At 45.6% G+C, this 25,693-nt stretch overlaps 1 long non-coding RNA gene across 4 annotated transcripts in view; it reads left to right on the forward strand.

The window, feature by feature from the left end:
- The window catches only part of LOC144807895 (uncharacterized), a 267,320-nt gene that overhangs the window by 131,890 nt on the left and 109,737 nt on the right, over nt 1-25,693 (forward strand). For 2 of the 4 annotated variants that reach the window (XR_013606507.1, XR_013606509.1), the window contains one exon: nt 6,083-6,175. The exons of the other annotated variants lie outside the window; for them this stretch is intronic. This is a non-coding gene — a long non-coding RNA (uncharacterized LOC144807895). The remainder of the gene's footprint in view (nt 1-6,082; nt 6,176-25,693) is intronic. 4 annotated transcript variants of the gene reach the window in all.

The following is a 25,693-nucleotide window of genomic DNA, read 5'->3' on the forward strand; positions in this document are numbered from 1 at the left end:
TCATCGCTGAGTAACTTCAGATCTTTCCATTTATTTAGGCGTGTTTCTAGATCCAAGATCATTCCGTTCATTGGATTTTTGTCCAATTTTCTATAGTTTTTAGTGTCACTCAGCTGTCGCATTGCTTCATTCATATAGTCCTCCTTATTTTGTAGAACTATGTTCCCGCCCTTATCGGCGGGTTTTATCTCCAGATTGTTGTTTTCCATTAAGGAGTCCAAGGCTTTGCGTTCTTCGATTGTCAAGTTTTCTCTTTTCTTTGTTTTGATATTGTCTAATTTGTCCAGTTCCGCATCTACCAGATCATAAAATAAATCAACTTTATTGCCAGGATAAAGTACCGAGCAAAATCTAGATTGTTTTTTGAAGTCTGTCTTTAGATGTTTGGAGGTTTCCTGTCCCATTTCTAACAGGACCTGGGTATCTGTGGTTACATCGTCGTTTCTTTCATTTAATAGCTCGTGTGCCGTTCTCAGAGCTGGTATGTCTTGGATGGTCAGTGTTTGGTTTTCCACATTATCCGTGGCTGAGGGTTCTTTTTTCCGTTTGCCTTGTTTTTTGAAGTATTTCGATAATTTTATCTTCCTGACATATTTATAAAGGTCAATTTTAGTTTCTACTAAGTCCCAGTGTTTTTCGGGACAAAATGTCAGTCCTTTGTTTAAAAGCGACTCCTCTGCTCGTGTTAACGTGTGTTTCGACAAATTAATTATCAAATATGGTTGTTTTTCCCCATTATTTTCAGGCTCTGTTACATTGTTGTTACTCTGTTCCTCAAGTTGTACCCCTTGTTTCCTCCTTTTGCCTCGTCTTGTTTTGCGTTTTTTCCCGGTGTTGATACTCCACTTCCTCTCCCCCGTCCTCTTGAGTAGCCCCTGCTTCTGCCTCTGCCTCTTCCCTTTGGTTGCTGTTGATCGTAATGTGCCAGCTGCATTTCTTCTAAAAAAGACGTTTTTTTTCCTTGTGCTGACAAATCTTCAGTGTCACTGAAATCAGTATCGGATTCACTTGGGGTTGTATTTGCAGGTTGGTTCATCGACATTTTGTTTGTTTTCAGCTGTTGTCTCAAATTGGTGAAGCGTTTTGCGAAGGTTAGGATAGTTCCTGTGGCATAATCATGTTGGTCTCTTCTGTATTTTCTTTCTTTTCTTTCCTCCACTTCCTTCTCATGTTTATCCAGATTACCTTCCATGGTTTTGCGTAGTTTCTTTGCCTCTTCCTCTTTGTTAATTTCCTGTATTTTCGCTTCAATTTCCTCCACTTTGGTTTTAATTTCATCAATGTCTACTTTAGCATATTTTATTATAATCATCATGCTGTTGTATGAACACTGCATGTTGTTATTCCCCCAGTCCATTAACATATCTGGTCTAGTATCCGGATGATTCGGAAGTGTAAAGATCCTCAATCCTCTGGGAACCATTTTCTGTTCCAAATATTTCTCCATTGTTATGATTTCCCAGCTTTTGGTGATGTCTTTTTTTAGTAGTCTCTCCAACTGCAAAAATAGTTGTTTAACAGTTGCTTCTCCTTTGCTATTCGGCATGGCATTGTCAGGTTTGTCTGGTTCATTAGAGACCACTTTAAGAAACATTGCCTCCGCTCTTTGCACCCGTTTCAGTGCTCTTTCTTCCATTGTGAGTTGCAAGTATTTTTCCACGTCAATAAAAAAGAGGTAACTGGATATACCAATTAAGCGCTGTTAGTTCCTATCTGGCATTCGTTTATCCAAACAGACCTGCACTTCTGGCGAGTTTAATGTTAAAGGCAACAACGCGGTCTTGACCTTTAAGCACTACCGCTGTATACTGCCTTAACCACTTGCTGCGGCTCTAATGTGAAAGCAATACAAGGACGGTGCACATTGCGCATTACGCTCTTACCTCGTTATCAGATGAGAGCTCCGCTATGTTTCTCGTGCCTCCGTCTTAGTCCCAAGGTGCTTTCAAACACTTTCGTGTCGTCCTAATGTTTTACAGTCTGGGATAATGTCCTTTTGTTCTGAACTCGCGGTTTCATGTACTAGCGCACTGCGGTTTCCAATCCTCCCGCCGCTCCTCGACAGTTCCCAGTTGATTGATGGACGATAAGCGAGTCAGGTGCTCCTCAGTATAATTCAATTAGTCACCAAACTGCTCCGTTACCGGGGCACACTCTTAGTCAGCCGGTGCAAGTTCCAGGGACGGGCTTTCCCTGTAAATTCAATTTTCCACCAAAAGAAATACTCGCACTCCACCAGAAGTATTCTTATGCAGGTTTAATTATTCAGCTTTAACCAACGCGTTTCACAGCATCCGCTGCTTGATCACGGTTCCAAACATTGGTCCCTTTTCAGTTTCATCTTTTTATACCAATAAATAATTTATAATAAAAATAATATATTTTAAATTTGAGGGCTTAAGCCCTCAAATTGAAAATACATAAAAGTTTACTCATCATGATAGAGTGACAAGTCAATGGATCCTATATCTGTATACAAGAAGGGCACTAAGTCCCTATACATATATATAAAAATGAAGATACAGAGAGGTGGATACTATGATCTTTCTAGTGTTTTACAAAGAACACAGTGCTGAAACTATGACTTTACGAAAAGTAACAAATTACCCAAAGAACTAATCTTAGTACTTTACAGTTGCAAATCACCTGTACGTGTAAATATGTGTAAATATATGCAAGTAAAAAACGTCATTTGTTTTGTTTAAAAAATAAAATTGTAAATATTAAACTACCAGGACCACAATGCCTCATAATCAGGCGATTGTGAATACCTGGTATAAAAAGATGAAACTGAAAAGGGACCAATGTTTGGAACCGTGATCAAACTTTTATGTATTTTCAATTTGAGGGCTTAAGCCCTCAAATTGAAAATACATAAAAGTTTACTCATCATGATAGAGTGACAAGTCAATGGATCCTATATCTGTATACAAGAAGGGCACTAAGTCCCTATACATATATATAAAAATGAAGATACAGAGAGGTGGATACTATGATCTTTCTAGTGTTTTACAAAGAACACAGTGCTGAAACTATGACTTTACGAAAAGTAACAAATTACCCAAAGAACTAATCTTAGTACTTTACAGTTGCAAATCACCTGTACGTGTAAATATGTGTAAATATATGCAAGTAAAAAACGTCATTTGTTTTGTTTAAAAAATAAAATTGTAAATATTAAACTACCAGGACCACAATGCCTCATAATCAGGCGATTGTGAATACCTGGTATAAAAAGATGAAACTGAAAAGGGACCAATGTTTGGAACCGTGATCAAGCAGCGGATGCTGTGAAACGCGTTGGTTAAAGCTGAATAATTAAACCTGCATAAGAATACTTCTGGTGGAGTGCGAGTATTTCTTTTGGTGGAAAATTGAATTTACAGGGAAAGCCCGTCCCTGGAACTTGCACCGGCTGACTAAGAGTGTGCCCCGGTAACGGAGCAGTTTGGTGACTAAATATATATATATATATATGAACGTAATATTAATAAAAAATGTACAATATTTTTACTGTAGGGTAGCGGGAGGGTAAAATTTAGTATTACCACTCCAGTGAGTGCAACAGTAGAGAAAGCGTTGGATAGCGTAGGGGTAGAAATTACTATTCCCACTCCAGTGAGTGCAACAGTAGGGAAAGCATTAGATAGCGGGAGAGTACAAATTACTGTTCTCACTCCAGATAGTGCAACAGTAGAGAAAGCGTTGGATAGTGGGAGGGTAAAAATTAATATTCCCACTATAGTGAGTGCAACAGTAGGGAAAGCGTTATATAGGGGGAGGGTAAGAATTACTATTCCCACTCCAAGTAGTGCAACAGTAGGAAAAGCGTTGGATAGCGTAGGAATAAAAATTACTATTCCCACTCCAGAGAGTGCAACAGTAGGGAAAGCATTGGATAGCGTAGAGGTGAAAATTACTATTCCCACTCCAAGAGTGCAACAGTAGGGAAAGCGTTGAATAGCGTGGGGGTAAAAATTACTATTCCCACATCAGAGAGTGCAACAGTAGGGAAAACGTTGGATAGCGTAGGGATAAAAATTACTATTCCCACTCCAGAGAGTGCAACGGTAGGGAAAGCCTTGGATAGCGTAGGGGTAAAAATGACTATTCCCACTCCAGTGAGTGCAACAGTAGAGAAAGTGTTGGATAGCGTAGGGGTAAAAGTTACTATTCCCACTCCAGAGAGTGCAACAGTAGGGAAAGTGTTGGGTAGAGTAGGCGTACAAATTACTATTCCCACTCCAGTGAGTGCAGCAGTAGGGAAAGCGTTGGATAGCGTAGGACTAAAAATTACTATTCCCACTCCAGAGAGTGCAACAGTAGGGAAAGCGTTGGATAGCGTAGAGGTGAAAATTACTATTCCCACTCCAGAGAGTGCAACAGTAGGGAAAGCGTTGAATAGCGTAGGGGTAAAAATTACTATTCCCACTTCAGAGAGTGCAACAGTAGGGAAAGCATTGGATAGCGTATGGGTAAAAATTACTATTCCCACTCCAATGAGCGCAACAGTAGGGAAAGTAAATACTTCATATATTAATTAAAATAAATTAAATATTAATACCAATTACAAATGAATTAAAAATATTTACCAATGTAATATAATATAATAATTAAAAATACAAATAAAAGTTATTTATTCAAAATCATTACCTATTAATACAAATTAATTAACAATTAACAATTAATTATTTAGCAATTGAAAAATATTTAACAATTAATTAAAAATAAATACCACTAAATAAATTAAAATATTTAATTAATTACAATTAAATTACTTCCCACCCTATACCCCTGTAAACCCACAACCCGCTACAGAAAATAAATTAATACAATTAACATAATTATCAATTAATCAATTATTAAAAATTAATTACCAATTATAATTTAATTAATTACCAATTAAAAATTAATTAACAATTTTTCAAGATAAATACCAATACATAGATTAAAACATTTAATCAATTTAAATTAAATTACTCCCTATCCTATTCCCCTATAAACACACAACCCGCTACAGAAAATAAATTAATAAAATTAACATAATTATCAATTAAGCAATTAATAAAAATTAATGACCAATTATAATTTAATAATTGCCAATTAAAAACTAATTAACAATTAATTCAAGATAAATACCAATAAATAAATTAAAACATTCAATCAAATATAATTAAATTACTTCCCACCCTATTCCCCTATAAACCTACAACCCACTAGAGAAAATAAATTAATAAAATTAACATAATTATCAATTATTAAATTAAGTAAAATTAATGACCAATTAAAATTTAATTAATTACCAATTAAATATGAATTACCAATTAATTCAATATAAATACCAATAAAGAAATTAAATTATTTAAATAATTATAATTAAATTACTTCCCACCCTATTCCCCTATAAACCCACAACCCGCTACAGAATTAAATTACACAAAAATTAAATAACATAAAATTCATTACTTAAAATAAATTATGAAATAAATATACACTTTTCACACATATGCTAACATAAAAAACACTTAAAAAAATTCGATATTATTAAAAAATCCTTATATTTAATATCTATATACTTCGATATTTTGACTTTCTATATTTATGTAAATCGATTTTAACTTACTTACCTAAAATTCGATATTTTTGTTGTCTATATTCTGTCCATCGATATTTTGTCCATTACATTCAATATTTTTGTAGTGTATATTCTGTCCATTCGATATTTTGTCCATTCTATATTTTGAATTCGATATTAATGCAATTCTTTATTTTTAACTCGATATTTTCACTGTATACCTTTCAAAAAATGAGATGCACCAATAGCTCTAGCAAATGAGTCCAGTCCTTTGGGATGTCCTCTTCTTGAGAGGCTTTTAAAAAATTGCCACCAAAACAATGGCCAACCGGATATTATTTAGTTATTTTTGATAGGACAATACCGTGTACGCTACTTTAGTATCCAAATTGTAGATAGTGATATGGGTGGTGTATTATTATATATGTATTTTCAATCTTGCTAATGAAAAAAATTAATAGGGAAGGCGTATATGGCATCTAAAAAAATGTGAAATATTTTTTCCAGACGTACCGACCACCAGTGGTGAGGGCCATGCCACTCCGGAGAGAGAAGATGCAGCAGCTGCAGAGAGTGAGCCAGCAGAAGTGGCGGGCTGTGGTAAGTCATAGTCCTTACTTATTGAGAATGATGAATACACTTGCTGCATGGGTGTACACTCAGTAGTACACTGTACTTCTGCTGAGACTAAGTTGTTGTGAACACTGAACAGTTGAAGAAGACATCCTTTACTTAACATGAGCATTAGCAGCAGAGTTTGAGTAACTTATGACCTATTCTATTCTATCTTCAACTCAGCAAACAAAGTTTTATGACAAAGACAAAGAGTCCGACAATATGTAACATATGACTGACAGAAAAGGATGCGTGGGTGAAGGAAGGGGCCCCGGGTTGCATATAGGTGGGTGGCTGATGAAGATGATAGGATGCATTGGCAGTTGAAGGATGGGTGAAAGGTGAAAGAAAGCAGAAAGGATGCCTGCCTGGGTGGGTGAAACTATATTGGTGAAAGGAATCCTCCAGAGGGTTTGAGGGGGTCAAACTCAGAGGCAAGCAAGGATGCATGGGTGGTGGTTAGTTATATCTATGACAAATATATGGTGTTGGTGAAAGGTTTATGATAGCCATGTTTGGATGAATGGATGGCTGGATGGCATCATAGATAGAAGATGAAGACAGAGTCAGACTGGATGAAGAGAATGTAAAAGAAATGCTAGAAGAGCAATGCAATGATAAATGAAAAAAGCCCTGGGAAGAACAAGGACTGCTTTATTGCAAGGTTTTTGATTCAAAGGTTTGAGGTTGTGTTTCAGAATGGAATACTTCCTTCTCACAATAGTTTGCAAGCACAACATATATATTGCGCATGACTATTATGTACCCTACCCACCCATCATCAATCGCCTCCCTCCGACTACGATGCCCACATCCGCTACACTTCCTACCCATGTCATTTTTGACTGTGTAAGCCACGGGTGGCCCATCGGCTGCATGGTAACTACTACTTACAAATCAGTATGTCATCATAAATCGTCACGTGAGTGACATGATGTTGTGCCACCGTATATCATCATTCATAAGCATGTCATTATCATCATGGGGCCGATTCCGATCCGGTAAAATAATCCACCGTACGATTTGTATTCGTAGCCGAATCCGTACGAATGGGAAACTACCGTCCGACCTGCATAGATCCATTTCCGTCGATTGCCATACGAATATCAGCGAACCGTACGAACCACAGTCGTTGACCCGTACGAATTAGCATCGGAAATCCTACCGTACGGTTTGTAAACATGCCGTACAACCACACTAGTACGATCCTGTACGGAAAGCCTGTCCGTGATTCGTACGGGCCAAAGTATTCACGCATGAAGAATGATTCGTACGGGATTTTTCGCCTCACAGCAAGCGGCATCAACACATACCACCCGTGTACCCCTCGATGAAGCGTACGCGAACCCCCCCACCTGCCAACGGCCCGTACAAGTCACCCGCACGCACAAGTACGACACCTACACCACCCGATCAAGCCTACGCGAACCCCCCCACCCGCCAACGGCCCGTACAAGTCACCCGCACGCACAAGTACGACACGCACACCCCCCTGATCAAGCCTACGCGAAGCCCCCCCACCCGCCAACGGCCCGTACAAGTCAACAGCACGCACAAGTACGACACGCACACCCCCCTAAAGCGACCAAGAACCCACCCACCCGCCAACGGCCCGTACAAGTCACCCGCACACACAAGTACGACACGCACACCCCCGATCAAGCCTACGCGAACCCCCCAACCCGCCAACGGCCCGTACAAGTCACCCGCACGCACAAGTACGACACGCACACCCCCCGATCAAGCCTACGCGAACCCCCCCACCCACCAACGGCCCGTACAAGTCAACCGCACGCACAAGTACGACATGCACACCCCCCGATCAAGCCTACGCGAAGCCCCCCACCCGCCAACGGCCCGTACAAGTCAACCGCACGCACAAGTATGACACGCACACCCCCCTCAAGCGACCAAGAACCCCCCACCCGCCAACGGCCCGTACCAGTCACCCGCATGCACAAGTACGACACGCACACCCCCCTCAAGCGACCAAGAACGCCCCACCCGTCAACGGCCCATACAAGTCACCCGCACACACAAGTACGACACACACACACATAACGCCAACACCTAAACCAACACAACGACTTTACTAACGAGTCGTACAACAACACTGAACATGTCTCCTGGGTACACACCATTGAGAAACAATGTCCTGGTCACAGCCAAACAGGCAAACAGAGGTCAACTCTAACACCCACCCCATATAACACACACACCACCAATTCAAAATAAGCCACACCCACAAATTGACCAATAAAAGGGTCCACACATACAACCCAACATCCTTTGCAAAATACCTGTTTGCTAAAAGAAGAGCCTGCCAGCACATCAACAACTGCACCCATTAACTTTCACACATACACCCTATCTCATCTACACCCACACCACCCCTTCACAATCAGACCCACATACCCTCATCCATACACACCATCACCCCCTCAATCACATACAACCCACACCATGACCACACCCAAGAATCCAAAGTTCACTAACCCGGAGAATGAGATCCTTACAGATGTAGCCATCAGAGTCAAGCCACAGCTGTTTGGCGCATTGGTCAGACAGACAAGCATGGCTGAAAAAACAGGCATGTGGGAGAGGATCGTTGACAAGGTCAATGCTGTTGCACCCATCAGGCGCACCAGGCAGGAATGCCAGGCCAGGTGGTATGATCTGCGGAGGATGGTCAAGAAGAAGATGGACCAGGACTACGCCAATGCACACTACACTGGAGGTGGTGGTCCCCGCACACTTCCAGTATACCAGCCCTGGGAGGAGAAAGTCATGGCCCTGCTGCCACCGGTGGGAGTACATGGAATTGAAGGAGCCGTTGAGCCTGGTAAGTGTACAAAAAACACATGTTACATGGGTGGACTTACAACAGTGCCCAGCAGCATGGGGGTGGGTGGCCATGAGTCCCAGCAGTAAACAACAGAATGAGGATAGTTGCAAGGGGGAGGCACAAAGGGTAGAAGGTGTAGGGTAGGAGGCTGCTCTCACCCCATATGTTCCAGGTACACACACAAGCACCATGCCCAATGCACAGGGATAGGGAAATTTCACACAAGATAGTAGACCACAGCTTCAAAACAATTTCATGTTGCTGACACACTTTTCGGAGATGCATCATTTTGTGACACAGTAAGGCAGTGTAGCAAGCGAGCGAGCACAAACAACCTGTCTCCATCCCTCTGTTGCCCTCCTCCCTCTGTCTGTCTCCCTCCCTCTGACTGTCTCCCTCTGTCTGTCACCCTCTGTCTCCTTCCCTCTGTCTCCCTCCCTCCCCCTGACTCCCTCCCTCACTCTCACTCTGCCTCCCACACTCTGTCTCCGTCTCTGTCTGTCTCCTCCCGCTCCCTCCCTCTGTCTCCCACTCTCTCTCCCTCTCCAACTCTATATGCCTCTCTGTCTCTCTGCCTGTCTCAGTCTGTGCCTCAATCTGCCTGTCTGTCCCTGTCTCCCTCCCTCTCTCTCCCTCTGTCTCCCTCCCTCTGTCACCCTCCTCCCTCTGTATCCCTCCCTCAGTTTTCCTCCCTCTGTCACCTCACCCCAGCTTCCTGGGCACACACACAGTTGCACCCGAGCACTGCACAGGCCTTATAAAGACCATAGAGCAGAGTGTCTAGGGATGTCTCCTAATTACCAGCAGTCATGTACTAAGTGCCTGCGACACACCCACCATTTGCAGGCGACACAGAACTGTGTCAGGACACACAGTTTGGAAAGCTCTGTAGTACACAATGGGCCCAGGTGTAGGCAGCACAAGTCCCTCCTGTGATCATTGCAAACACAAACACCAGGACAAGGTCAGACATCCTGTGCAGGAACCCACAACCACGATTATGCCAGCATGCTACATGAGGGCACAGCCAAATCATGAAGGATGGACGCTTGCAAATCACACTCAAACTACTAGCATGGCCTGTCACACACCCCCCTTACAGAAACTTATCCCCTGGGGCAGGCAATGGAGTGCAACACTGTCACAATTGTCATGTACCACAACTAAACACTCACTCATATGAATACGCATACAACTTTAACATGCACATTGCAGATGCTCCAGTCCATTGTGCCTCTCACACAATGCACGTGCCCCATCTTATGAACGTTGTGGATGCACTTAAGTACCAACATGGACATGGGTATTGACAATGTGATGCGTCTTGGAGAAGTGCCACGTTCTAAAGCCATGATCTAGAAGTGGGTGTACAGGTCCAGGGGTGTTGGCATTGGTTGGCCATCACGGAACAGCAACACCTATCCAAAGTAGATGCATTTATCCTACTAAATAATGCTCTGTCTCTTACATGAACATGCTGCATCTAAACTCTGTGCATGCTTGACGCAGGCATAAGGATTTACACTGTATCCTGAATGTTGCGTGAAACAGAGCACTGCTCTATATGTGTTGTGCCGGCAAGACAAGACACAGCAATGGCTGTGTCAGTCATTATCAAGAGAATGGAAGAAGGAAAATACCCCTGAGTACATGTCAATTTGCTACCACTATATACACAACTGAACAATGACAACAATGTAAAGCTGGTGGAACTGTGATGCTGATAATGATTAACAAGAACAAGTCAAATAATGCTTTATTCGAGGTACACTCATTAAAGCAAGTACACAGCAAAACATTGACAATCAATTACAATCCTTACAATTAAAAGATAAGACCTTAACATTTGAGACTTGATGGTAAAATACAATTTAAATGCATTTACAGTATAAAATTCTATGCATAAAATGATTTAAGAAGTACAAGTGTAAAGGTTTATCCGAATAAAAAGTTTTAGATAAAAATAACAGTTTAAAATGCAGACCGACTAGTAAAAAGAAACACAATCAAGTGGCTATCAATCTTTGCCTAATAGACCATGCCCATCCAAGGTACTTGGCTACAGCTATCACTAAAGGCATTAAAGTGCTTGTGCGAATGATTCGTAGGGCAACCGAACTACTGGTGGTACCCAGATTTTTGCATGTTGGTGCTAACCAAATGCATCTTGGGTCAGAGTATGCAGTGCAAGAGAATAAAAAATGACCAACTGTTTCTTTAATAGCACCACAAGCAGGGCAGCTATTGTGCAATCCACCACCCCACCTTCCCGTTAATGATCTTAGTGGAAGTGCTCCTGCTCTTAGTTGGAAGAGGAGTTTCCTGTCACCTGGCTTTGTTATAGCATCCCAGTACGGTTCAAGGCAAGGATATAGCTTGGCTTCTAAAAATCCTCCAGCCATGGACTCTGCACTAGAGCTGCTCCAGGTCCGAACAGCAACCTTCTCCCAGTAGATTTCTTTTATGGGTTTTTTAGCTGGGAAGGGGGTATCTGCTGGATTATTCCACAGTGCCTGGAGACCCAGTTCGCTCAAGGTTAGGCAGAGAGTTTTAAGCCACCCGATTTTGTGAAACTCGTCCTTTTTGATGATGTCTAGGAAGCCCTCTGCATAATGTGAAAGCTCAGGCGTAGTCCAGAGCCTTCGCCAATACAAAATCGGACGAAGTCTAACCAGGTCTCCAACCGCTTTTCTGCCTAGATCGTACCTGAGAGGCACCAGTGGGGTGCTCTTGGGGACACCGGTGATGGCCCGGAAAAACTTGTTTTCCGAAAATTGGAGGGCTACCACCTTCTCAACCCCCCACAGCTCAGCACCGTATAGTGCAGAGCCGAGTGCCTTAGCTTCGTATACCTGCAATGCTGGTTTAATTGGTCTAGTCAAAGATTTTCTGTGTTCTAGACCAAGAACGCCAGCAGAATTCCTGTGCCTAAGTGAAGCGATATGTACATGCTGGGACCATCTAAGATTGTTAGATACACGGATTCCCAGGTATGTAAAGGCTTCCACTTCCTTTAAAGGACGACCATTCATAATTAACTTGGACTTAAAGCTCCGGTGCGGATTAAAAATCATGAGTTTTGTTTTGGTCACGTTGACTTCCAGACCGTGCTCCCCACAGAATTGGTTGAAAATAGACAAAGCACGCTGTAGACCACTCGGCATCTTAGATAAAATCAACGTGTCGTCTGCAAACATTAAAATAGGAATTTTCATGCCAGCTAACGAGGGAGCATCCACATACGAGCAACGACCCCATTAATATATAGTGTAAACAGTGTGGGCGCCATCGAGCACCCTTGGCGGACGCCGCGCTCAACTGGGAAATCTGCAGTCACCATTCCCTGACCCCCCCACTGGATCTTTGCATAATTAGCTTCATGAAGCCTCATTATCATGGTCAACAGCTCTTCTGGTACACCCTGATTCTTCAGCACCAGCCACAGCTTGGACCTAGGTACTAGGTCGAAGGCAGCCCTCAAATCGACAAAAGCCGCATACAGACTGCCCCCTCCCAGTATCACAGTCCTTCACTGGAGCAAGGTAAAGCGGAACACCTGGTCAACCGTACTAGTTGACCTTCGAAATCCCGCTTGGAATTGGGACAGGGCATTGTTCTCCTCGGCCCAGTCAAGGAGCCTGTTTACAACAAGACGACCAACTACTTTTTGGATAGTGTTAATAAGGCTTATGGGCCTGTGATTACCCGGCTGGGATCGATCGCCTTTTTTGAACACAGGTATTATTACTGCGCCCTGCCAGGATGTTGGGATAGCTGTGCCCCGAGCGATTGCGTTGGTAAGGAGATGAATATACTTACACCATCGCTCTTTGTCACTGATAAAAATATCAGCTGGAACACCGTCTAATCCTGGGGCTCTGCCACTAGACACTGTATTAAGGGCCGTCATTATTTCTTTAATACAAAAGGAGTCGTCTTTATAATAAACGGGGCTTAAATCAGCCACCACAGTGGCATGTTCGGTTTCAGCATATTGGGGCTTAAAATAATTCACCGACTCCTCTTCTGACACATTATTATTGGGAGGTTCAGGTAGCCCCTCACTTCCCCATTTTACAACATTCCAAAAATGCCTCGAATCTTTCCTATCACTGGCTGCCTTTAGTTCTAACCAGTGGAGCTCATCCCATGCTTTCTTAGCCTTTATTATACTATCCTTATAATCCTTTCTGGCAAATCGGATGGCCATAGGTTGCCTACCTTTTAGAGCAATTCCTAGAGCTAACCGAGCTTTCTTACATTGGGTATTGTACCATTTTGCCTGCTTGCGGGGTCCTTCTCCCTTACTTCTCACAGGTTTTACAAAATGATTCTTGATAGCACAAAAGAGAGTTTCATGAATTGCAACTACACTGTTTGAGCCTGGATGAGACAGGTTAATTTGTTCTATGGCCAATATTGCTTTATCAGCTTCGGTGTTAATATTGGCAATGGCCTGTTGGTTAGTTGCAACATGTGCCCATTTTAATCTGCGCATGTCGTTTGAGGGGACAATCGAAGACGGAAGAGCTCCCTCGGTGTTTGAGATCACACTGGTAGAGGTCCACCATTTGTGATCTACACACAGCGGGTTGTGGTCGCTCTCAATCCGCCATTTGACCTCCATATCACAAACCAAGGACCATATCTTTAGACTGCATAGAACATAATCGATTCTGCTTCTGCTCCGACCATTGTCAAATGTGCAGGACCCAACCTTATCACTCAGAGTCCTCCCATTTAGTGCTCGCAAACCCTTTTCGTAACATATGGCATGCAGACAGATGACATCCTCAGACCAACGGGAAACTGATTTTAACTCTAATTTAGGTACTCCCCATTGCCTATCCTCTTCATCTCCTAGGAAGTCATCGTCGATTGACAAGGGTTCAATAGTTCGATTTAGGTCACCAGCAATCACAATATTATTATCTTGAGAATGGGTGTCAAGGAGGGAACCCAAGGCCGCTAAAACCTCTGACCTCCCACCCTTGCTACTCCTGACATAAACATTGTAGATATCAAGATAACCCAAAATACCTGAGGCTACTCTGCTAAGTTGAATATCTCTGTTTCTGGTATCTATAACCTTGACAGTTAGCCGAAGACACTGGCGGACCCAAATGGTTAAACCACCCATAGGTCTCCCCTTTGCACCCTTGGATGCATGCACAGAATAATTTAGATATCCATGAGCAAAGGATGGTTCACATAGCCAAGTGTCCTGGAACATGCATATATCAAAACTATTGATGAAGTCTACCCAGTCCTGAGTCTTGCTTGGCACGTAACCCTGCAATATTCCATGAGACCAACCTCCCCAGCCCCTCCATGCTACCACCAGACGATGTAAATGTATTAATTACGGGGGAAAGTGGGGTGTGGCCTTGGTCGGATACACTTGGCATCTCTAGGTGTAAGCTGGTTTGTAAAACAGACCTACTCGCAGTATCAATCACTGGGATAAGCCTCAGGGGTGGGGCATCAATCTGCAGTGGAAGCCCTACTGCCTCTACAGTTACTGGGACTTCTATACATTCCCCTTCATTCGGACCCACCAGATTTCCACCAATTGGCATAAGTAATACCGCTGTTTGTCAATCATTATTGTCTAGCCCAGAACTATTCCTAGCATTAGTTCTTCCTACTGTGTTTGGAATTGGGGCAGATTATGGGGACAAGTTTTCCTTAGTTGGATCTGGGATTTAGATGGAGCACTGGATCTAAACTCCAAAGTAAAGAGGTTATCAACAAGGAATGCAGATTTTAAAGTTATCTCTATAGAGTCACATGGGAAGATTGGGGAACTTAGCCTTTTTGCCTCCACGATGACCTCCCTAATTACCGAGCGACAACCTCTGACATGGCATAGCCAGTGGATAGCCTTGTTAGTTAGGGAGTATGGGTGCTCGCTTTTACCCAACTTCGAAGGTTTTAATTTAGGAACATTGGTCATATATATATTGTGTTCCTTTTATAGTGGGTTTTGTTAGAGTACAAGTTCCCCCTATTCCGAGGATTATTGTCATCAACAATTGTCGGACTCACAACCACCCCTGCTGGTTTAGCTTGAGTACAAGCTAAATCAAGCGTTTTTTCCCTTACCTCTTGTCTTCCGCCCTCTCTTCCCCGAGCTTGGGTTATAAGCCCTTCATTACTTTCCTTCGGGAGTGGCGGGCCAGTACTCAGACCAACGGCTTTCCCTGAGGTCTGATCACTGCGCTTGTTTAAGCTTTTAGCTAGGGGTACTTTCGTCACTTCATGGGATTTTATAGGGAAAAAATTTTGTGCAGCAGGTATAGCATTGGATGTTGTTCTAGTTACCCTCTCACATTTGTCATTGACAATAGAAGTTAAACTAATGACCAAAGCCCTCAGGGACTCTATTTCATCCCGTAACAGCATGACAAGGTTAGTCAGAGCACCAACTTCCTCGGTTGGTGCCCTAACACTACTATTGGCAATGTTTAAGGGGGCTGTGGGCTCATTGTGGATTTCGGCCAGGACCGCAAACCTATTGCCTATAAGTACTTGCGAGACAGGTGGCAAAGGCTGGTTTGTGCTTTCGGGGTCAAGGTCGAGGTGGATAGACAGATCATCATTATTAAGAGTCTCTACAGATGGATTTAAACAGTCCCCAGTTACGTTTATCATACTGTCCTTAAGTTTTTTTTTGGCCTTGAACATGTCTGGGATTGTAGTTGGGAGTGCAGCTGGATCATGAACTTGCTTTATAAGGATCCGTCCCTTTGGACTTGAGGCAGTTTTGCTAATGCCTTCTTGCTCAGACACAAGAATATCCCTGCACTCGTCCACAAGAGCATCAATACGGTCCATTACATTGTTTCCGGCAGATTGGTTTGACTTTTTAGATGGTTTCTTCCCCTTACGGAGCTTCGGCGGTTTACCAGATCCATTCCCCCCCTCCATTGCTTTACGTTTCCCCATATAGCTTGTATATCGGCTAGTCCCCACAAAGATCCACTTACAAAGTTAGTAGCGGGTGAGTCCTGAGTAGATGGTTGTTAAGAATGTGGCCCGTCCCGTCCCTTGTCGTCCCCTGACGGCCACGCCCTCTGCCCGGGCTCCGATAATGATTAACAAATTAAGATGTCACTTGACAGTGCATTAACAGTGTCTGTCTCTCTCACACACAGGGCAACATGTGGAGACCACCCCCAACCGGGGGAGAAGGTTCCCAGTCCCAGGCTCAGCAGGACCCTGACCCCACCGACAGCGACGCCACTCAAAGCACTGTGGATGACCCCAACCAACCTGGCCCCTCTGGATCCCAAACCCCTGCAGTAACTGTACCAGCTACATCTGTGCCAACCACCGGAACCATTCCCACCACATCCCAGCAGACAGGTCAGAGGCCTGCCCATGATCCACCAGAGAGCCTGTCTGAAAATGAGGGACACCCTTTGTCGGGCACCCCTGAGGTGGCAGACAACATCCACCCTGCCAGCACTCGGGGGTCCCGTCGATCGGATGTGCCCACAAGAGCAGGCCGTGCTCGTGTGGGTCAGGGTGGTGGGAGTGGCGCAAGGCAGAGGCGAGATTCTGGCCAGTCAGCTGCAGGGCCCGGTATGACTGAACTGACTAACATCCTGGAGGCATACCGGCGGGACACCAGGGAGGTAAGCCAGGTAGCGGAGGCCCTCAACCAGGTGAAACAACAGCAGGCTGAGCAAAATGCCAGGCAAGAACAACATTATTGACGGGTGGAGGCAACACTGGCTGAGCTCTTGACGGTGCATCGGGAAATGAGCCAATCACTACGTCAGATTGCTGCCAACATGCATCACCCTCCCTGTGTCACCAGGCCAGCAACATCAAGGCAAAGTGCAACACCAGCCACAGGGAGGGAGGAGGAGGAGGAGGAACTGTCTGACGTAGCGTCCCATGCATCGGCCATGCCTGCACGTGAGGGTCCCCCAAGGAAGAAGGGTCGTCCACGGCTAAGACGTTGAGAGGCAGTGGGGCATGCACAACTCCCAGAACACCTGACCTGGCATATTGCCCTTGGGTGCAACAGTATCACCTATTAGACTCTCCCCCATGGACTTGCTGGTCACAGTCTGCCCAATGATGCCAAGCACTGTGGCCTGGACTCTGTTGACTCAAACTGTAAGGCATCTCATCTCCAGCAGTGAACTTTGGATTCTCCCCCTTTCTGTACAGCACCTACTCACGTTTCCTGCACAAGATCACCCAATAAATATAAGAAACATCATACGCATTTGTGGAGTTATCTTGTACCCACAGTATAAAAGAATATGTGTGTGCAAATGTATGAAATGCAAGAGTATTCACCAAACTGCAGCCATCCACAAACTTGGATCTGTGTCCGGGTGAGGACACACATAGGTTACAATATTCTAACAACTAGATACATGGATGGAAACACACACCTGTGATGGTTAGTAAATGCTGGAGGGGGGTTTGGATCACAAAACTCCAATTACAGACAGGCACAGGAGAGTCACTTTGAGGTGTATAGATCAGTGTTAAAAAGCTAGTTGTCCACGGAGGGAGTACCTACATCTGTGTCCTCAGGTATGTTATTATTATTATTATTATTATTGCAGTCTTATATAGCGCGTAGTTACCCTGGAGCATCCCAGCGCTTTTCAGAACAGAAGTAACAATCACGTGCATTCAGGGTCAGCAGTTAACAAAAAGATGTGTTTTCAAATTCTTGCGAAAACAAAGGAGACAAGTCTCAGAGCGCAAGCTTAAGGGGAGTGAATTCCAGAGTACATCAATATTCACAGAGAATCTTCTTCCCCCTGTGCGGGCCTTTTTAACTTTAGGGGTTTAAGCAGGTGTTTTTGGTACGATCGTAGGGTTCTGCTGGCCTTGTAAGGTGTGACTAAACTCTGCAGAACAGGAGGACCTATACCCTGCAAAATTTTGTGCGCGAGACAGAGGGATTTAAATTTCACCCTTTCACGCACCGGTAACCAATGCAGTGCCCTCAATGCAGGTTTGGCCGACCGTGACATGGGGATGTTTTTAAGTAATTGTGCTGCAGCATTTTGAATTTGTTGTAATTTTTTCAAAGTTGCCTCAGGGGCACCCAGATAAATAGCATTGCTATAATCCAGTCTTGATATAATCAGCCCCTGAATCAAAAGCTTCCGAGATGGCAAAGGAAGAAGGGGCAGAACAAAACCAGACACCTGCCATTTTAGTAGCCTGGGTCCTAAAGGAGAGATCTTGCTCCAGCCAAATCCCAAGACTCTTGATCTCCTCCTTGGGATTCGGAGGTGAGCCCAAACAGCTGGGCCAGACAGTCGAGGGAAGTGAGGATCCTTTATGTCCCAACAGCATAATTTCGGTCTTTGAACCGTTCAGCTTTAGTGCTGACTCACCCTTCCAAGTGTGAACTTTGGACAGGCAGGAGTACAGCAAGTGGGGACTTTCAGTGGCCTGGGAAAGGGCGAACACCAACTGAGTATCGTCGGCGTAGCTCACGATTTTGATGTTAAATGGAGCAAGCACATCCTCCAAGGGGGCCACATACACATTGAACAATGTGGGACTCAGGGAGGAGCCCTGCGGTACCCCACAATGGAGGTGGATGGATGCCGAAAGTGCGCTACCTTCCCATACCTGATAGGTCCGGTCGCTAAGAAATGACCGAAGCCATTTCAGTGCATTCCCCGTCACCCCGACATCTGACAGCCATAGAAGTAACACTTGGTGATTAACAGTGTCAAAAGCTGCACTGAGGTCCAGGAGGATCACTGCCACTGATCCTCCTGAATCCAAAATGCTTCTTGCTTCTTCAACGACTGCCAGTAGGGCGGTGTCAGTGCCTTGGCCTGGACGAAATCCAGTTTGCGAACTTCTCAGTAGGCCATTGGACTCAAGGAAGTTGGATAGATGAAGATTGACCAACTTTTCCGTGATTTTGCTAAGTCCAGAAAGTAGAGAGATAGGCCTATAGTTCGCCATGTCAAGGGGATCGAGGTTGGGCTTTTTTAGGAGAGCTTTTACTACTGCTCCCTTCCAGTTTGGCGGAACCACACCAGACCCCAAAGAGGCATTGATCAATTCGGTTAAAGGTTTAGCGATGGAGGAGGCAACCTGTTTTAGAATCCTCATGGGAACTAAATCACAAGGGGAACCACTCTTGACGGTCGCCAAAGCTTTAAGGACCTCATCCACCGATACTGGTCCAAAAGCTTCTAGATTGTCAAGGGGTCTCCCTACTTCATTGCTGGGCTCTGCTCTCATGTTAATCTGGGGCAGGGTACTTCAGATCTTTACTATTTTGTATGAAAACAGTCTGCTAAGTCTTTGCATTTTCCTTCTAAGTTATCTGTGGCTGCGCGCGGCTCAGGAACCCTCAAAAGTTCCTTGACCACTAAAAAGGTTTCCCTGGAGGAATTGGAAGCGTTCTTAATTCTCTCCTCGAGGAACTGGGTTTTGGTGCGCCGAAGGGCGAGTTTGTATGCCCTTATCGCGCGCGATATTCAGCCTTGCTAGCCTCTTCCCAGTTCTTCCTCCAGGCACGTTCCAATTTTTTACAACCCCTTCTAAGGGATCTTAACTCCGGCGTATACCAGGGGGCAGAGCTCGTTCTCTTCTCTCTCCTACCTGCAGATCTTATAGGGAGAACAAAGTCGATGGCACTGGTCAGCCATCTGCTGAAGTCTGCCTCTGCCAATACCGGGTCCGAAACCGGGGGGGGGGGGGGGCGCGAACACTCCAGTCTCAGAGTCAGATTCTCCACCGACAGCCTCGACCAAGGTCTTTCGGACGTGCAGACACTAGGGGGAGGAGTGCCAACCATCTCTGTTTGCCAGATAAAGGGAATCAGGAAATGGTCCGTCCACGGAAGTGGAATTGAAGTGGAAGCTTTCATAGCGGCGACATTAGTAAAAATCGGATCAAGCAGGTGGCCCTTGTTGTGAGTGGCCCCTGAGTTGATGAGATGTGAACTATCATCAGCATGCTGCTGTACTGTGGATGTGATGAATGGCGCCAAGGGTGGCAGGACAGACTGTGGGCAATGGGCTGTAGCACTCTACCCAAGCTCACCTGATCACATGACCTCCCCCTATGGAGCTACAAGTACTAAACTCCTGTGATGGGTGCAACGCATCCAGAACAACTAGCCACGTCTGACAATTATCTACACCAGAACGGCCACATCACACCACACCCAAGAGACGTGGTCATGGTGTGTGTCCCCTGTGGCTAATTGACTGACTGTGATGGCTATGTTGAAGTGGTGTGACAAGGTCGTGTACTGCCACGTTACTGTAAGGAAGGCGAGTTGTGCTGCTGTGGTGTTGACAAGGTAACACTGTACAATATTGTGCCTATGGAAGGTGTGTGTGTGCTGTACAAGGCACATGACCTGGTGGTACGTAGACACACTGTCATGTGGCTCAGCATAGTCTTGCCAGTATGTGTTGCACACACAGGCATAGAAGCTGTTATGGGTGAGTTTGAGGCATCGTGATACCAGGAGGATGATTGTCTGGTGTTCTCTGTGTGTAGGGTGGCTGGAGCATGCTCTAGAAATGGATGGAAGGAGGGGTATCCTGTAGGCGTGTGTGGTCCTGGATCTGGCTAGTCTGCGCTGCATTGTAGCTGTGTATGCAGCAGCAGGAATGAGTGAAGTCTTGACGGCAGGAGGGGTGTGACAACTTGCAAAACAAGCACATACCACAAGGGCATTGGCAAGCCACAAAGTGACATGTGTATGTGAATGCAGGAGTGTCTTCTTCACTCAGGGTCACTGCAAATAAAAGGGCACAGTAATCACCAAAGATCACGGTCACAGGATCAGGCCCCTTAGGGACAAGTGGGGCACAGGACACACAGCGTCAGCAGGTGTAGTCTACAGGTAGTGTGTTCCAAGCTAAACAGCAGCTACACAGCCATCTACCTCACACACAATATAGTACTTTAGCCTTAACCAACACCATGCATGTTGTCACTGTACACGTAAACACATAACAAGAATGAGCTTACTTCATGCCATATAGTATACATGCACATTAGAAGGACATGTGCGTTGACATCAAGGAGGCACAATATTCAGTGGAAATCACATGTCATGCACAACATGATGATTTACCTTGGGAGGCCACGGAGCATTATCAAACATACATGGTCATTGGCATTGGCCAGAAGACAAAAAAAGTCTATGAATGATGTCACCTGTAATGCAGCAGAACGATTCGCTACAAGACTGCCAGGGACTGGCCCTACCTTTCTTCATCAGAGTGGTGTGATGCTCAAAGGGTTCCACCTCCAAATAGCCCCTTGGTCTGAGTGCAAATGACAGACACAAAAGGGTGATCAGGCGAGGAAAGGAGAGGATGGGAACTGCAGGGAGGGAGACCTGAAACAGAGGCAAATAACCATTAGGAGTACTTTCTCATGTCACTGACACTAAAATACCTCATGAGATACACTGTACCAGTCACACCTGTGAAGTGTAACGACTGTAGCCAATTTGAGATCACTCATTATGCTATCACATAAGATCCGATGCTGTAACACGGACAAATAAAACCTAGGACAGTCTGTCATCTATTTGAGTCTTGTGTAACGCTCACAAGTCTGCTAATATGCAATGAGATCTATGTGGACAAAAACTAATTCACAGTGGCTGATTATGTGTACGCTACAAACAAATGAAAATATATGGCAATGCTACTTACGCAAAGTGTAATATCTGTATTTGTTTATGTGTACCCATAAGGGCCATGTAGGCAAACTTGACATCACCCACAACAGCTGTAAGAATCACATATGATGAGGAAGCTACTGACCTACATGCAATGAAGGCACTCTGTAGCCAGTCTTTTGCTCTATCAACTTTGCATCACTATGCTAAACATGACAAGCAGGTTGAAAATAACTCAACAGCCAGTGATGTGGATCCAAGCCACATAATGAACCCTACCGTCGCACAGAAATGCTGCACGGGACAAGAGAATCATGTGAATGACCGCACTCCACTGGTGCAACAGAATAATTTACATATGCATCATCCCACCATTGTGATGTCTTCTGCAAAACATACATGGCATCATGTGAATGAAAATAGTACTGCTACTCACTGTGAAGGCTGGCGTAGCAGTATTCTCAACCTGCACTGAGGTAACGACATGACAGTGACATGACATACTGCAACAAGGGGCAATGCATCCATGCGAACAGAATCACAGGACAGTTGTCTTAACATGTGGAACATACACCGGGCCACACCTACACAACATGGTTTTTTGGTAAACAAACTGGACTGGCCCACAAGGTTGAGGTGATGATCCAGACACATTCTAATGCACACAGTGAGGCTGCAATCCCCCACAGAATCCGTGGTTGTGACCTCAGACACAATGTCAAACCATGGTATATGCAATGTTGCAGTGTCAATGTCTACACACATTGATGCATTCACCAGAGTCTAAAACTACAACAGATGACTGTCAGATGGGGTGACTATCCTGTCATGGGAGCAGGCCTACATGTAATAAGAAACATGATGTTGCATGTATGCATGGTCTAACAACATGCGCATGAACACGTACCACACAATTGAAACCATACCAACGCTAAACATTCTCATATGAGTCCTTACCCAAATTCACTTTTCCACATGTCCATGCATGCTCCGTTGATTCGGCTGACGTTGCAATCATAATGAGCAATAGCAGGCTGACCACGATGACACCAACGGACAACAGGCAGGTCGAGCTGGGGATGAGAGGCACACAAGGGGTCAAGTTCCGTATAATGTCATTCTGACATTGTCCTGTTGAATAGCCTGATGTTGTAGTACACCTGTACATTCCAAGTACACACATAGCACGTATGTGTGTTGCATTACATCTGCACCTGTGTGACACTGCACAACAAACATCCAAGTGACAATGCATGCAGTCAGTTGCATACACAGCATGCTACCCATGCAACTCTATAGTACATGTTTTACCAAAATGCACCTATGACTCACCATTATGAAAAGAAGTTGCGGATGAGGTGACTCCGGATATCATCTTCAACCTCCTCGTCACTGGCATCCTGGGCAAGGCCTTCATCCTCAACGGGCGGATGTTCTAGCTCATCAGGATCAAAGATGAGTGGCACGGCCTCCTCCACTGCCATGTTGTGTAGCATGCAGCATACAGTGAAGATGTCACACACCTAGAGTGGGGTGTATTGGAGGGCTCCGCCTGTCTTGTCCAGGCACCTGAACAGGCTCTTCAGGAGTCCAAATGTTTGCTCGATCACCCGCCTGGTCTTCCCATGAGCATTGTTGTACCACTGTTCTGCAGCTGTCCTGGGGTTGCGTAGCGGAGTCATTAGCCACGGCATGTTTGGATATCCTGCGTCTCCTGCAAATTGACATCAGGGAAATTAGTGTGTAATATGATGCAGTTCATGAAGTTATGACATACAGACATACATGGCTAACAGAGTTTACCCACCAACAAGACATGCCCGATGGTTGTGCAGCTGCAGCATCATCTGTGGTACCCTGCTACGCCTCTTGATGAATGCATCGTGGCACTATCCTGCAAAACGTGCACAAACATGTGAGATAAGCATGTTGGCAAGACACACCACCAGGGCATTTATCGAGTGGTAGTGTTTCCTGTTGCGGTACGCTTGCTCCTGAGCCTGTGGTGGCACCAGAGTAACATGTGTACCATCAATTACACAAATTACATGTGGCATGCGTCCAAAGGGCATAGAATTCCCCCTTGACTCACTCTCTGCTTCCAAGCTGAGTGGTCGCTCCCCTGCTGCTGAGGTATCGTTTGTGCAGCGCTTACGCTCTAACCTGGTCTGCGATTATAATCACTGCCTGCTGTGTGCCCTCATTACCGCTGCGTGCTGGAACTGCCGCTTTGCCCATTTAATTGCTGAATTTACCGATTTGCCCATTTACAGTGCGATATTGCTAGCGTGACTCTGTTGCATATTGTGTTTTCATCTCGCCGCTTTATCTCATTAGCATTTTGCTCCGTAGCGTGACACTATTGTAATATTTGCGTTTCCCCCCTAGCGCTCCTGCCGCCCTGACCCCTCCACCTCCATTTTGTTGTTGTTGTCGTCCTCCTTTGCCCACCCCGCCTCCCAGCTGAAGCGCCCTCCCACAGACAACAAACAGCGCTCCCACACCAGGAAGCGCCGTGACTCACTCTCTGCTTCCAAGCTGAGTGGTCGCTCCCCTGCTGCTGAGGTATCGTTTGTGCAGCGCTTACGCTCTAACCTGGTCTGCGATTATAATCACTGCCTGCTGTGTGCCCTCATTACCGCTGCGTGCTGGAACTGCCGCTTTGCCCATTTAATTGCTGAATTTACCGATTTGCCCATTTACAGTGCGATATTGCTAGCGTGACTCTGTTGCATATTGTGTTTTCATCTCGCCGCTTTATCTCATTAGCATTTTGCTCCGTAGCGTGACACTATTGTAATATTTGCGTTTCCCCCCTAGCGCTCCTGCCGCCCTGACCCCTCCACCTCCATTTTGTTGTTGTTGTCGTCCTCCTTTGCCCGCCCCGCCTCCCAGCTGAAGCGCCCTCCCACAGACAACAAACAGCGCTCCCACACCAGGAAGCGCCGTGACTCACTCTCTGCTTCCAAGCTGAGTGGTCGCTCCCCTGCTGCTGAGGTATCGTTTGTGCAGCGCTTACGCTCTAACCTGGTCTGCGATTATAATCACTGCCTGCTGTGTGCCCTCATTACCGCTGCGTGCTGGAACTGCCGCTTTGCCCATTTAATTGCTGAATTTACCGATTTGCCCATTTACAGTGCGATATTGCTAGCGTGACTCTGTTGCATATTGTGTTTTCATCTCGCCGCTTTATCTCATTAGCATTTTGCTCCGTAGCGTGACACTATTGTAATATTTGCGTTTCCCCCCTAGCGCTCCTGCCGCCCTGACCCCTCCACCTCCATTTTGTTGTTGTTGTCGTCCTCCTTTGCCCGCCCCGCCTCCCAGCTGAAGCGCCCTCGCCCCTCCCCCCCCACCTTCCATTTATGGCCAATGCCCCCACGTGCAGCGTCCACGCGCTACGGCCGCGCCGAAGGTGCGCCAAAGGTAAGCCCGTCTACGCCCGTCCGCGCCCGGACCGCGCCCAGCGCCAGTCCCCCTGCCCCTCGCGCTGCCCAGCCCCCCCGCGTTACCTACGATGCCGCCACCCTCCTAGCCCTTAACCCCGGTCGCGCCCCCACCTGCGTCCAAGCCGCTCCTGGACGCACCCATGGACCGTTCTCCTGCCTCTCCTGCAAATTTAGCGGCACCGACAACATCTCCGCTGCGACCACAACACAGATTCCCGACCCCAACCACCTAGAATGCATCCTTCTCAACACCCGCTCGGTCCACAGGCACGCCATTGACCTTTGGAACCTACTAGACACCATCTCTCCTGACGTCGCCTTCCTAACGGAAACATGGATGAACGCTTCCTCCGCCCCTGACATCGCCATCGCTATCCCTGATGACTATAAGATCACACGCAAGGACCGCACCGACCATACAGGAGGAGGAATCGCTATCGTCCATAAAAAATCAATCCGCATCTCAACCAGCTCTGACGCTAACCTCGCTAACTCCGAACACCTTCACTTCCAGATCCACATCGACCCCAAAACCACACTCCGAGGCACCCTCC

The sequence above is a fragment of the Lissotriton helveticus genome, chromosome 1_2 (genome assembly GCF_964261635.1).
Source record: "Lissotriton helveticus chromosome 1_2, aLisHel1.1, whole genome shotgun sequence".
NCBI lineage: Eukaryota > Metazoa > Chordata > Amphibia > Caudata > Salamandridae > Lissotriton > Lissotriton helveticus.